This window comes from Sander lucioperca, chromosome 13 (genome assembly GCF_008315115.2).
Source record: "Sander lucioperca isolate FBNREF2018 chromosome 13, SLUC_FBN_1.2, whole genome shotgun sequence".
Lineage (NCBI taxonomy): Eukaryota > Metazoa > Chordata > Actinopteri > Perciformes > Percidae > Sander > Sander lucioperca.
In genome coordinates this window covers 9191151-9203807 of record NC_050185.1, presented here as the reverse complement: position 1 = coordinate 9203807, position 12657 = coordinate 9191151, and the positions used below count along the sequence as shown (strand labels likewise).

Below are 12657 nucleotides of genomic sequence, written 5' to 3'. Positions count from 1 at the left end.
GAAATGAAAACCATAATTAATATCATCATGTTTTGTTTAGCTGTAACTGTCCTTTTGCCATTGCAGCCACTTGTAGAATGAATAGGCGTGCTTTGATAGTGACATGATTGTTATGGTTGATGACACTCATGACTTAATGTCTTCCAGTTGGCCTCATGCCTGTCTTCCAGATGGCACCGTGCCTAGCAGCCACAGCGAATTGGTGCTCTTTTTTTCTTTGTTTACACTGACACTAAAATTCATGTTGTTTGTGAAATGTGCATTTTGCCATCACTCAGTGAGAATCTCTTATCGGTTGAATATTATTGACACCATGCCTTTTGGCTTCTACATTCGCAGCTATCTCTCAAATATTTATCAAAAGCTTGACAGCATCTTTTTTTTTTATTACTATCTATAAGCACTCTGAGGTGGTGGCGAAGGGGAACTTGTGCTAAGATTTTTCACTACTGGACTACTGCATGTCTCACCAAAGTTCACTACCTGAGCATCAAAATGGATGAATTAGAACTGCTGAACACAACTAGGAGTGACATTTCCTGCACCTCAGCGATTTTTCTCTAAAAAACTTGGGTTATCATCTGCCATCCCAGATGGTGTGATAGACCCACAAGACTACGAGCTGTTTCAGGCAGATCGCGATACATAACTCAGCATTAGGGGGGGAGGAGGGTTCTTCCAGTGTGTTCAAATGTGTCATATTACAGTTCTGGTCGACCACTCTAACCGCTGCTTCTGTAAGGACTACAATCACACTGGCATTCTACAATAACAATGCCAGTGTGGGGCGGATACTAGAACTGGATCAGGCGACGCAATACTTGAATCTTCAGCAAGTGCTAGACTGAGAAAGTGAAATCCTGTTGTCTATTAAAACTTACCCTGACAACACCCAAAACCTGTGGAAGCACAGTGCTAGTTAACTGAGAGAATCACTGCAGAACCCATTATAACTACAAAACCGCAGCTACTTTTTGATAGCTACACCAGAGGACAACTTATAACTGACCTCTACTGTTCTACAAGTTGTATGAGCGCAGTACACACAGTACTTTCTTTACGCAGAGCTATTAGGGGGTTTTGCACGGCCTAAAGGGCTCATACTGTAATTCCGTTAAGCGCAGTGTTCTGCAAAAAGCATCCTGCACAAACAGACAAACCAACAGACACATATGGAGAAGCAACAAATAATCAGAAGAAATATCTTTCCAAATACAATCAAGGAATCCATTGTCATACCGAGGAGAGAACTTTAACTCTACCAGTGAAGCAGCATTCAGCACATTGCCACACGCTGTGATCATTCAATAGTCCAGATGGTTCTAGCATAAAGAAAAACTATAGGCATCCTGTACCACAGTATGGAGGTGGACTTTCGAAGACTGCCTGATAGGTCTACCATTTGCTACATCTCCTGTGAAGATGTTTCAACAAAGTATATAGTTGAAGCAAATCTGCTCAGCAAAGGAGTTTAAGACCCCTAGGAACATTACAGAGTAGGCCTGCCACGCGGCAATAGCACTTTCTGGCCAAAACACAGCATATACCATTAGGGGTGCCAAGTCTAAGAACAAGACCGGACTACAGAGTCAGTGTATCATGACTCATTCTCAGCATGGCCATCACCCCACAGATTCACAAGCTGCAGGCGAAAGTCACCCAAGCATACCCCTTCACCTGCCAATGACCTATATAGATACGAGTGGTTCTGAGTGCAGGAAAGTGATCCTCACTTGTGCCCACTGTGTCAGCTGGTAGTCTGTTGTCGCTTCTGTGAAAGTTTCACTGAAGTGTACAAGTGTTGTGATTGACATATGACGACACAACTGTTCTACCTAAGGGTAAATAATATATGTTTACAATCAGGTATTGCTGTTAAAAAGAGACCAAAGAGGCAAAATATATTTACATATATACAGTATATTCAGTGCACACCTCTCTCCACTACAAATACACAAATCTCTCATTAAAAAAGTGCAGGGATACATATTTTCTTTGTTTATACAACCAAAGCCTTTAAATAATGAAAGAAAAGAGGATTTTTTTGGGGTAAAAAACTAAATATGCAAAAGAGGACAAAGCAAGGAGCAAAAAACATTCACAATCAGAATATTGGAATAGTTTCAACAACTTCAAAAGCAACAGAGAGAAGACTTGAATTTCACCATCGCAGAAATAAGGGAATGTCTCTTCATATTGTGGCTCCCTTCCGTCTGATCTCTCCCTCACCTCATGGATCTACCCATTTACTCCAACGCCATTTTGAATGACAGTGAACTCCCGAATTCCTCCGAGCAACTGCCGACAATCCTCTATCCTTCCACCTTTCCCTAAAGGCTCAGTGTCAGTGCTGCTGCTCTGCTCCTCAGAGAAGAGAAGGGGAAAGACTTCTCTGGCCGCTAAACATCCGTCAAACTGCAAGGTCTGATTGAGTCTCACCTGGAGCCCTCACACAGTGCACCACCCAGCTGACCCCATTGTTGAAGCGAACAGTTCAACTTCTACATGTCCACAATCACTGACCCTACACAGTTGGTCTCATTCCCAAGAGGGATACAGTCCTCTGCCTTAATGAGGCCACGGGTGCTGAACCCAGCCATGACAATGACCTCTGAAAAATTGGTACCATCCTAGCTTACAAACACAGCAAACCCACTCTTCCACCACCAGGAGTCGGTCTGCATGTTGGTCAGTGGGCATTGCAGAAATCTACTCTGTTCACTCTCTCTGACATCCAAACCATCATCCTAAAACTGCTCCACATGTGTTTTGCCAAAAAACCTTTTGCACCACAGGTAGTTATCAAACTGTCTTTGGGAATGTTGACATCTCATAGTTGGCTGGAAAGAATAATATAAGGTTAACTGGTGCATTCTAAGCTTAGTGTCATGAATTTCATTTTGAGGAGAACAAGTTGTTGGGCACAACGCATTCATATTATTTGCATGAATAGCTGTGTGGTTATCATGCCATACATATTAGTAATCAAGTACAGTATATCCTGTTTTGATATTATATCAATTAGTAATGTTGATGATTATAAGGAATAGGGCTGTGCAGTAATTCAATATAATAATTTATCGTCTCTGAATGGAATCATATCATGATGAAATCATATATCGAGATATCGTGATATACAATTACGTTGTCTAAATTGATAACAACACGCACATACTCAATTTTCTCATTGTGATTTGTTTTTTCTCTATAATTTCACTTGAAACTGTTTACCACATTATTGATGATTATTTATGTAAAATTTCATCTTGAAAAATATTTTGTGAATACACCAATTGTCAACCCAACAATATCGTCGCAATATCGATATCGATGTATTTGGTCAAGAATATCGTGATATCTGATTTTCTTCATATCGCCCAGCCCTAATAAGGAAATGTATAAGATGGAAAATATTGAAGTAAAAGAACTGACTTTGAATGAACATAAATCATGTGCATGAGATACATTTGAACAATATAAGAAAAGTCGGTAAAAAAAGCAATACTTCAGTCACAAATAGTAAAAAGTGTGTAAGTCTGTAACGACCATCCTGTGTCAGTTATTTATGGAGAAAGTGAATAACATCATCAATCTATCATCATCTATTTCCTGCATGTGACATGAACATTTGACCATTTATTTGTAAAGTAAAATAATTTGCAATTATTTCTTTTATTCTTTTAAAAGCTGTTTTTTATATAAGATGTATCAGATATTTGGCTCGAAGTAGCAGAAGTAAAAGAAAAGATAAATGTGTGTGTGGCTGCATACATGTGAGGATGTGATAATACATTAAAAAAAAAGAAGAAAAAAAAAATTAAGAATTTAATTGTGTTGCAGAGCATGTGCGCCTGTCCTGGTTACCATAGAGACAGATTTTCTACTGACTGAGTCAACTCAGTGACTGACTGGGTGACATTTGCTCTTTAAGTTGGCCCCTCTCCGCAGGTCCAGCAGAAATGACTCACGAGTAGAATCAACCGAGGCATAATTGTAAATTAATAATATGTCAAAGGGTTAGGGTTGTGTCCGGGGAAAAAAATCATTAGAGTATAGGAATGAAGATTATGATCCAGCAGCATCGCCAGTTCTTATGTTCCTGAATTGTCACCTGTTACTTGGTACAAATAAAGCTCGTGAATTTCTACCATAAGATGTGATCCCCTGCCTGCTTTGCTAGAGAGTGGATAGATAACGGATGATTTAATGATTTTCTCAACTGAGGTGATTTGATATATTGGCTGACTCTGCACCTTTAGATAGTATAACAGGTAAAAGCCATTACCCTCCCACCAGCATGATTTATGATGGCTAGTATCACCACTTAGGTCTCCTTACAGCTGATCTACCAATGGAATCTACTGCAAAATGTTACTCTACACACTTTTAGAGACGGTAAACTCTGACCATTGGTAATGAGAAAGCAATGGCCTTTGGTTGGAAACACTTTCTAAGGGCAGGAGCATTCAGCTATTTATGTAGGCTGCCCCACACAAAAACACTGATGGAGAGTCACTCCTACAACATTAAATCCCATTACAAACACGGTGATGCATGTGACTAAAACCACATTTCCCAGGCAGAAGTATTTGACAGCTTTGTTTTATTTTGTACAGCTTCTCGCTATCAAGTTCAAATAGCTGTTTAAGTCAGTCATGTCAGAAACCCTACTTGCGCCCTTTCAGTGATATAATATGTTTACCAAATGGCAAACAGGTAGCCTTCCTTCAGCAACTCTATTACATGACAAAATGCATGTAATTGTACAGTATTCAGAGTAGAGTGGATAAAATGTGTAGTATGGGTTTAATATTGATCAACTATGGCAAGTAAATGAAATTATGAAAAGGAAAATAATGAGGGAATTGAACTTAACAGCCTGTCCTTTTGCCCCTCATTCATCACTTTATATGAAGATAGATAGATAGATAGATAGATAGATAGATAGATAGATAGATAGATAGACAGAAATATTGGCAGAACTAATAATTAAGTCTGTCTTTTTCCAGTGTCCCATTTCTCACAACTGCTTCGTAATCGACTGACTTAGATCGTCACATTCATCAGGTTTATGTCTTATAGACCGTTTGTCAGAACTGGGTTATAGGCCTGTTTTGATCTGCACTGTTTTGACGGCCTTGTAGCCTACAGTATGTGTGAGAACTTAGACCGGCATCACTACGTAGTGCAGACTATTAAAATGTGCCTGGTAGTCGGCGGAGTGGCGAGAAACAACACCCAGACTCTTTCTGGAGAGCTGGGGAGAATGCCCCGTGCGGATGCGCTGATCAAAGATTTTTTTTTCCCTCCTCCAATTAGATGCGCGAATCTCTCCATAGGGAAACTGCAGATTAGTTCTTACCATGGAAGGCTATATACGTCAGAATGATTTGCTTAAAAAGCATCGTTACTCCTGAGTAAAGATCCACTAATGAAGGCAATCAGTATGATGTTTGCAGCTAGTATAAAAGAAATGACGAGTACGGGGTGATAGGAATGGATCGCATTTTCTACTTCACAGAATCATAATGATATAAAATGCAATTAGCGGATTGCCAGTAGCATACACATTAGATTATAGCGTATGCACTTTATATTGTAGGTGAAGTGCAATGATATGCAGACTTAAACACTTAATAGGCTACCATTACTCACGGAGGCTAGAACTCTACTCGGATGTGTCTTAATTGCGATGCATCCTCTTTTCAATCACGCAGCGCATCATTATTGTGAGTGACATATCTGCAATGTTACCTTTCTATCACTGTGTCCCATCAACCTGTAACACCGAGCCGCTGCTCTATCGGCTTGTCTATTATTAAGTGCACCGAGGACAACTTGTTGTATAGCCTATACACAGTCTGTTTGGACCATGGCCTACCACTTCACATCAAACATATTTTCCAAATTAAAACTTCGCTACACAAATCTCCAACATCGTCGACCACTCAAAGCAACTTTCTTGGGTAATTTCGCAGTCATTTCAGTACCTGTGCCAGAGACTTCTCTATGAGCGCTTGTCGCGTAGCCGATCCGTCCGTAGCTGATAACAGTGTATGTCCACCGGTGATCCCAGAGGCAGGCGTCTAACCCTCAAACCTCCGCCACAGTGCTGACATCAAAATCACTTCAGCGGCCACACAATCCATTCACAGCATTTGCAACTTTCCGCATCAAAATGCAGGATTCGGTGTCCACCGTCGTCCCGCAGTCTTGTAGAACAGATACAGATTTATGTCCGTGGAAATATTAGAAGTTATGAGCTGTTTGTGTTCAATTAGTTTTACGATAGTGCTGGAAAATGAAGAGTCTCATTCCATAGGGAGAGCCTACAGTGTGCCATTTCCGATCCTCAATCACTGATCCCTGCCAAGATATGCACTCGTTGGCGCATCCCTTTGGTCCAAGTTTCCCGAGCGCTTCCCCTGATAGAAGTAGCCTAGAACGCACCCTAATGACGCGCTGGATGTCTAAACGATAGCAACATAAATGGCATTTTTGCAACGTAAAAATCGGAATAGCTAACCGGTCCTTAACAAGGAGCCCATCTGAAGCATTTCCAGAGAGCAAGTGGTGAGATACTGTGGGCAGGTTAGTTGCTCCCCTCTCTCCCTCTCTCTCTCTACTCATCAGAGCGTGGGGGGAGGTGGGGCTCCCACCCACCGCAGCACACAGCAACTTCACACTCAACATCACATTATGCCCGGGCTGCCTACCAGGAAATTGGGCGATTCCTACAGTATAAGAAGATCTCATCAAACTGGGTCACCTCAAATGGGGGAATGCACCTTATTAGAAGAAGCGTACCATGCAGTTACTGTGCGTGTGTTGCACTCCTGTTGCCAAACGGCCGCTTCCTCTGTTGATGTAAAATGCCCTGATTGTACAAATTGTCTAAATTTGATGTAACAGGTAGCCTGCAGTGACAGTTTACTTGTTGATATGCATTCCATGTAGCAAAATGAATGGCCTAAAATGGAAGCTGGTTGGCCACTATTTATTCATTTGGCGCCACCCTCAGGCGGTTATAATAAGGAAGGGAAATACAGTCCTCATCAGCTGAGGAAATTAAGGGAATTGAATGTTAACATTGCTTGATGTTGGAGTAATACACATAATGTAGCTTTTTTTTGGCCAGTAAAGACAAAGAATGTGTTGTTGTGGAGTACATTGGAATAAACGAGTTATGTCTAACATCATTTGTTAAAACTGCAGCAGTGTAATTAAAAAAAAATGCAATGCTTTTGCTCTGGGCTATAAATCAGCATGGCTCAGCAGGGGGTGAAATCCATCCCACGCCAGTTATTCTTCTTCTTTCTTCCACAACACTGATGCCAGCGATCATAACTACATAGGCATAGTGTAAGCATAAGCAATGTTCCAGGAGTAATGAGTCAAACGCTGGGTTTTGTCACAAAGGAAACCCTTAAGCAATGTCCTCCGGAGAAAACTTATTTCCTATCTTCCCCAGCCATTCTGAGGCAAGAGTTTATCAGTGTTTCCAGTCTGTGATCCTTTACTCCTCCCCCATCTCTCATTAGCTGCAAACACACAGCTGTTGGCTTACCTCTCCAGGGCTCCCATTAAGGGCTGCCACTCAGGCTCACAGTGTCCCTGAGCCAATCATATTAGAGCTCCCGCCCACGCACTGCCACCTATGCTGCTCTTCACCAGTCATACTAATAATGTTTAAGTATTTTCACAGGTGGCCCATAAGTCGCATGAGAAGAGAGCAGGTAGAAAGAGAGGGAACAAAATGTTAAGGGGAACAGAACTGAACATTTCTACAGAATCTATACCAATGAAAGACAAAATCATTTAATTGGGAAAGTGAGTGAGTCAATGTCCATTCAATCATTTAAGCCAAATCATTATATTTCATTTACATGTTTTAAAGCCTGGTTTATGTGATTGCAAACACTGTAAATCCAAGTATCTTGTCAGTTAACAGAAATGCCATTTTTTTTAAAACACGACAAATTTAAGGCCGAGTTTTAAGATAATTACACCAAAACGGACTACATATATTGTCAACAATAATGTTAAAGGTACATGGCATTCATGGATTTCACTCATTGGAATTTGTGCATTGAATTCATTTTTTGAAATTTGTGCATTTCTTAAACCAAACAGTAGAGACAGACTGAGGCCATAATGTTTCAACAGTGTGTTGTCCGTTTCAGGTTTAACTGCGTGGGCTGAAATACTGCTTCATTTGATGTTATTAGTCAGTTTAAAGAGCACAGGCCTCTTTGATTCCCGCTCACCTTTTCCTTGTGGCCATATTTGAAAAAAGGGCAGAGGTAAAACGAGAAAAAGGCAAGGGTATTCGGTACATCAGAACAAAAGCAGAGAATGCCCTCAAACTCTCCCAAATTCCCCAAAAGAGTCTGCCCACCATGCAGTATCTGGCCAGCACATTGTCTGTAGCCAGTGCCCTGAATATTACAGCGTCATACTTTGATAAGGAACAGATTTATCCAAATCTGATTCAGTCGTATAAACACATTCAACAACCATCACTTAAGCATTTGGCAAGTTTCTCTCAAAGAATATGTTTATGAGACCCAACTCAATTTACGTCAATCGATGGTGAAAACGTTGAAGCTTGGCATGCTTGAATACTCTGTAGGCAGACAGAATATTTTAATTCTAAGCTCACGTTTGTTTGCTATTGCGGCACACAACACAGCGTGTGAATGTGATCTGTATACATTTACATCTATTCTCTTATCACATACCACACCTGGAGCAAACCCCTCCCCCTGCCCTACAAACACTATATACAGACAGAAGACAAGCACAGACACAGACACACACACACACACACACACACACACACACACACACACACACGTGTAACACAAATGGGGATACATCTAAAGAGAAGAAAACGAGGGAGTAGAAAACAAGTTTAAAAAACTGCAGCAAAAGTTGTCAGTGTACACTTTGAAGAGTAAATGAAAAATAGTCAAAAACCTGCTGCTGCACTGCTCTCTATAGGTACAAATGTTAGTGAATGCTGTTATGTCTGGTCTCATCCCAGTCAGTGATGTCACAGCAGGTTTTACCTTTGACAGCTGATTTAAAAACACTCACTGTGACATCATGGGGTGTGGCCAGACGTAAAACAGCATAAGCCCACAGACATCAATCAGTGCAGCAGCATCTTTCTGCCATATTTGGTGTGGATTTACTCTTTATATGTCACCACAAAAAAAAAAAAAACTGAGTCCGGGATATATCATCCTCAGCTGTGAAAAGAAACAAGACACTGAGATGAAGAACATGGCGCATTCAAATTTGTAGCACATCCACTTGTGGAGCAGGACCTGTTACAGATGGGTCAACAGAGTGATAGAAGGAGCAGTGAAGCGGAAAGGAAACTTTATGATTCTTGAACTGTTCAGCCCTGAGACAAAGTGCAGCAAAACAGAGTCAGCAGTTTATAAAGCAAAGTTTCCACTGATGTACTGTAAATATTATTGGTGAATAGTTTTAATCACTACTGAAATTACAGTACGTTACAATACTTTACTATACAAATTTAAAAGACTATCTTAAAATGGCAGACGGGGAATACTGTGCAGCAGCAAAAACAACCGTATCCATAAACACTAGTAATTTGCGACATAAATGCTAAATTCAAATCTTAAAATGTAAGAAGTTTATGGATACACTTAAATGAGACATTATACTGTATAGAAAATTATGTTTTGATTAGAAATAAATATCCACACATCAGCAATTAACTGTTAAAAAGCTAAAAGTAACGTTATAATCTCCAGTTTCTGCCAATCCCGGTGGTAATATGCTACAAAGGAAAACTTCAGAACTGTTGGATGCACATCCAATCATCATTCCTCAATTTTAATTCCTAGATTTAATTGCCAAATTCATTTATTAGCACTTTATGTTATCGGCAGCAACAGTTTGATCATAAAAGCAAACTCTCTTTTGTACACTGCCCAATTTCAGAAGGATTGCCCACATGACCTACTTCTGCTTTAGCTATTTTGTGGTGCGCAATATGTAACTTCCTAATAATGTGATTGTGCATGGGATAATCAAAACTCTTTTTTTAAAATTAGCTGAGCAAATGGTTGCATGATATAGCAATGAAACTATTTTATTTTGGTATCACAAATTCATTAGACTACCTTCTAAATGAACATGTTGATTTATCATTGTAGAGGTCCTAAAGTAAGAAGATAATAAAAATCACATTGTCTTAAACAGGACGTGCTAAACTCAAATACTTAACAGTACACCAAACGCCTGCTTTTATTCTCATGTTGCATTATTATTTTGGATGTGAACATGTTTCAGATGTAGAATAAGTTTGCACGTTGTAATATCACAAATCTCTTTTGAAAACTCCACTTAGTGATTCTGACATTTTTCATGTCAATAAGAAAAAATAGAAAAATAGAAGAAGAAAAAAGAAAAACCATCATTCTCTGAAGGTTGACATGATGTTACGACTGAGACGTCTTAATGGACAACTCATTTCCTAATGGCGCTGGCATCTGAGGAGATTTAAAAGAGGTGTGTTTATAAAGCTGTCAGCACCACATGAACAACTCACTGTCATTTCTGTCATGATTTAGCTCGGTGTGTGTGTGTGTGTTTGTTTCTGATTGGCAGCTACAAAGGCTGAACAATTTCCCCGCTAATATTTCCACCAGCAGCTGTCCGTTCGGTTATCACTTTGCCTCATGCACACTTGTTGACCCTTTCCAAACAATATTATGCATGACGACGGTGCAGAGCTTAGAAGTAAGACAGGCACTGATATGTATAATAAAAAAGAGAAGAAGAAGTCAGTAAGGTGACCACGCCAGCATGAGTAGGAAGACAATGGTGGTTATATTAAGGCTATACTTAGACTGGCATAATTCTTTCTGTATAAGGTCTGACCCTCAACTCCCCTTAGCATCCCACACACAGGTATATGTAGGCATTTATTCTATGTGCAGCCTCTGCCTTATGCTCTTACTGCTTTATGCTCTCACTGGGAGAGTATACAATGAACTTAAATCAAAACTCAAGAGCATTTGGACTTACGTTGGGCCCCATGTGGTTTGGCTAATTAACAGAATGGGTTCTCCAGGAAGCAGATAGTATTTAGAGGTGGGAGGATCTGCATCACTCCTCTCTTGTAGGAAATGCAATATCTGAACTTAGGGAAAAAAAGTGCTGTGGAAATAGATCCTTCATCTTCACAAAACTGGACTTCAAATGAGCAACCCATGAACATTTAAAAACAAATTAATATTCTAACGGGATGGGTTTATTGCACTGTAGGGGTAGGTAATCCTGTTACTGCCATGTAAAGATGTCTCTATGTCTTATACTCATGCCTCCTTATCATATTCAGTGCATTCCAGAATATATGCAGCAGCTGAATGTCACTATTTCTCTTAAAGGGTTCGGGGGGGGGGGGGGGGGTCGCAGTGTGTTTAAACATGCCAGGAGCTACAGTACTTAGCATTTCTTTTTTTTCTTCATTGTTTATGTTTGCCACTGGGTTGGGATTATATCCACATGATCGTGACAGTTAGGCACACAATAGCAGCAACAATAACACGTCTGATAGTGAAACAGTAGGCTTTAAACACTCCTGCAGTCATTTGCTGCACAGCAAAGCTGCAAACCCTACACCATATAAAGAAAGCAGGAATGAGAGTGTGTGAGAGAGAGAAAAAAAGAAATTAAGCTACTTAGCATTTTGGTCTAGCTTTTAAAAAAGATTAAATTATGTACAAAGTCACATATGTATTCTATAGATTGGAATGGATTAGCAAATCATAGCATTTATTTAGATTTGCAGTCTGTATCGGGGGCCGAATTGATCTGTGGAATGCAAAGTTCTTTTGTCTCATTTTCCATTTTTTTTTATTTACTGTGTATTGTGCCAAACCATTCCGCTGATTACAGACTCACTCTACAGTAATGGCAGTGGAAAAGTTTAAAGATTTGTATCCCCCAGTTGATGTAGTTGTAGGAAAATAACAGAGTTCTCAAAGTGCAGTATCATCCACTTGGCTAGATTCTCACCAGGTAACTGCAGAACCTAAAAAGACGATTGAATAAAGAAAAAAGGCTCAAGTGTATGACATGGGGTTAACAGACTCGACATCTTCCTTCAGATTTCTATTTGTTCATCTTGGTCCAACCCAAATGAGAAAAATCGACCAAGAGACAGGTAGGTAAATGCATTTCATTTTAGAGTCAAGTGAGTAATATATGAATTATATGCTTTTCATATCAAGGATTTCCACATGTCCTGGCATCAAATCAAGTATGAATATTATATATATATATATATATATATATATATATATATATATATATATATATATATATATATATATATATATATATATATATAATAATAATAATGAAAATGTGATGTGTAAAAGTGCCATTCCATTATTCCATGTAAAATGTCTGGGAAATAAAAGGGTTTGAATGCGAAAGACTCCAGTAGACATATGAAATTTCTCTGTATTAACTGTATTGTTATTTTCATTATTAGATGTTGTTAAAATGGGATCTCTTTTCCATGAGTTTAATAATGTTCAAAATCAGATTCAGGCCTCAAATCAACTTTGGGCAAGGGCTAAAGCAGGAAATGACTCTTTTTTTTCCCCA

General features: G+C 39.5%; 1 protein-coding gene across 2 annotated transcripts in view; it reads right to left on the bottom strand.

Moving 5' to 3' along the window:
• pcdh1a (protocadherin 1a) overlaps window positions 1–6769 on the bottom strand; it is a 95994-nt gene extending 89225 nt beyond the window's left edge. The window contains exon 1 of one of the 2 annotated variants that reach the window (XM_031320290.2): window positions 5991–6769. The gene's annotated coding sequence lies outside the window, so the exon portion shown is untranslated. The remainder of the gene's footprint in view (window positions 1–5990) is intronic. The other variant, XM_031320291.2, reaches the window with a different exon arrangement.
• Between the last annotated feature and the right edge of the window lie 5888 nt (window positions 6770–12657).